This window comes from Cololabis saira, chromosome 3 (assembly GCF_033807715.1).
Source record: "Cololabis saira isolate AMF1-May2022 chromosome 3, fColSai1.1, whole genome shotgun sequence".
NCBI lineage: Eukaryota > Metazoa > Chordata > Actinopteri > Beloniformes > Belonidae > Cololabis > Cololabis saira.
Window position 1 is genome coordinate 26,288,853 of NC_084589.1, and position 3,055 is coordinate 26,291,907.

Sequence of the window (3,055 nt, forward strand, 5' to 3'; positions counted from 1 at the left end):
CTCTTCTACCCCCCACTCCTCCTCCACCCCCCTTTCACGGTCACGACAGAAGCCTGTGAATTATGGTTCTGCGTTAAATCGACGTAGAGCCTACGCCGTAGGGTACGCGGCGACGCGCACCGTACGGTGTGCGTCGCCGCGGTACCCTACGCCGTAGGTCTGCGTGGGTGTAACGCGGAACCATAAATCAGCCTGGAGGCAGCTTCCGCGACAACGTCATCCGCTGGCGGAGCCCGTGTGTGTGTGCGTGGTGCACGCGCCGTGCTGCACCTGGACCCGTCAGCGCATATTGTGCAAAAATAGAAAATCCCTGATTGCAAAGCAGACGACTGCAGCTCACTTGCAATTGACGGTAGATAGGTAGGCCGACATCAAACGAACAGTAACTTTAAAAAGAAAAAAAAAGTGTATATTATTAATTAGTGTATTATATTAATTATTAAAAACATGTGCATGTGTGTATATATATATATATATATATATATATATATATATATATATATATATATATATATATATATATATATATATATTTTTAATTATTATTATTAAAATATATATATGTTATTAAATTGATTATATATTAAAATGCATATATGTGCTTTAGGTTTTTAGCAACTTGGTATTAACCATTAATATGTATGCAGACAAAAAAAAGAAAAAAAGCGTTTTTTCTGCATATGTTGAAAAGAAATATTTGATGTATCATTTTATCAAATTAAATTATTACTTGATATTGTTATTAAATTATTAACTTATTTACCCGCCACTTTTAGTGATCATTATACCACTATTTTCTTTTTTCTTATAGACTCTAAGCACTCTAAGCACACACTAAGCACATTATTTATTTAAACGTTACGGTATATACAATATATATACTTATATATACATATATGTGTATACACATATATGCTACGGACCTGCTTCTTCTACTGGAAACAACAAATATATATATATATATATATATATATATATATATATATATATATATGTCTATACACATATATGAGGCATCGCAGTTCCTTCCTTCCCGCTGCCATCAGACTGTACAACCAGGCCTCTTCTCAGTAGCTAACGTACAATAAATAACCATATGTGCAATAACCATATGTGCAATATCTATGCAATATCTGTCTGTCGACCTCACACTCATTCTACCTGCTTTTTTGCACAGTTTTTTTCCTTTGCACTATTTTTTATTTCCACCGCAATGTATATACTGTCTATATCTTGTAATTATATATATTTTTTACTTTTTTACCCTCTTCCATGCATGTGTGTGTTAAGTGTACTGCTGTTAACATGTGAGTTTCCCCATCGAGGGAGTAATAAAGGACCATCTTATCTTATATACTGTACTATATATATTTTTTTGCATTGAAACACCACACTTTGTATATACAGTTTAATACCAGAAGCAGTTATTATGGTTGATAATAATCATAAATCCATATTAAAGGAGCCAAAAAATGTTATGTTAATCTTAGTTTGTTTTTTTTTGTAAGCTGTTTTTGCATGTATAACCTTGAGACTGATATTCTTTTATTGTTGTTATTCATAAAAAATAATTGATTCTAAAATCAACTATAAATTTTACTCCAACAATTAAGATTTTGGGAGAGAGGCTGTCTTTCGCAATTTGGGTTCATTATTTTTTATTATGCAACTCAGTCATAAAGCTCCACCAGCAGGACGAGCTGGTTATAACTAAGGGTCATGCCTGCATTACCTCCTCCGGCCAGCAGGGGCTACCGAGGTGCATGTACCTTTGTTGTTTCCAGTAGAAGAAGCAGTGATGCATCGTTTAGCATCCTCCGTACACATCCGGCTTTAAAATGACAAGACTTCAAGTTAAGACTGTCGGTACCAGACATACTAAGCGGATACTAATAATATTTCACTTGTCTCATAATCATCGTCAAACTACAGCATGGGCTTTGCACTATCGACATGCTGGCTGCTAAAAACCCGCCTGCGCAGGTCTGATTGGTTGTCGCTCACATCCCTGCAACTGGTTCTCTCTCCTGATTGGTTGTCGCTCGCATCTCTGCAGCTGGTTCTCTCTCGTGATTGGACGCTGACATCATGTCGTCACAGTCATGTGGGTACGTAACGAGCAGAGCGATGGATAAAACAGAGTGGCGACAGTTCCATAGGACTCCGTTGTAACCCGCACTTCCGGGTTATGGAGCCCTCTATAGTTCCATAAGTGGCGTCGATCCCGTTGGATCCCGTTGATTTCAGTGGCCGCACGTCGAGAAACTCCTGAGTTAGGGCGATGAAATACCGACCAATTTTAAGTCATTATGTGTAGTTATTATATCGGAGGCGTTTTTTATGTTAGATATGAATTTTTTCAATTTTTAAATTCATACATTTAATAGGCCAAAACATTGCACAGTGGTTTAAACACTGCGGCAGTAGATCACCGGTTACCACTGAATTAATTATATTGTTAACCTCTGATTTAAAAACAAATTACATGTTTATATGGGATGTTGAGTTTAATTATTTTAAAGGTAATCCTGAACGAGCCTTGTGAAGTTTCTGCTGTCGATAGACTCCACAAGTGGGGTAGCTGTAAACAGTACTCGAGTTGTAAAAAAAAATCAGGGGGGATGGTGGATTTTATCATATGGGGACAGATAATTTGTGCTGATTACAAATAATATAATATATTACAAATAATAGCACTGACCAAAACACCTGCAGAAATACTGCAGGAATGACATAGCAGCAGTTAAATGCAGCCTTCTGTAAGCTTTAAATATCCACTGGGCTTACATCAAATACATCAAAACACAACAATAAAAAACACTTTTCTGAACTTATCAATATGACTCTGTCCTTCACAGGATAAGTAACATGGATCACTGCAAAAACTCACAATCTTAACAAGAATATTTGTCTTATTTCTAGTTAAAATGTCTCATTTTAGTAAAAAAATCTCATTACACTTAAAACAAGACTCATCACTGGAAAAAACAACAATTTTCATCTGTTTCAAGTAGGTTTTCAGTAGTAGAAAGAGTAGAAAGTAGAAAAAGTAGAA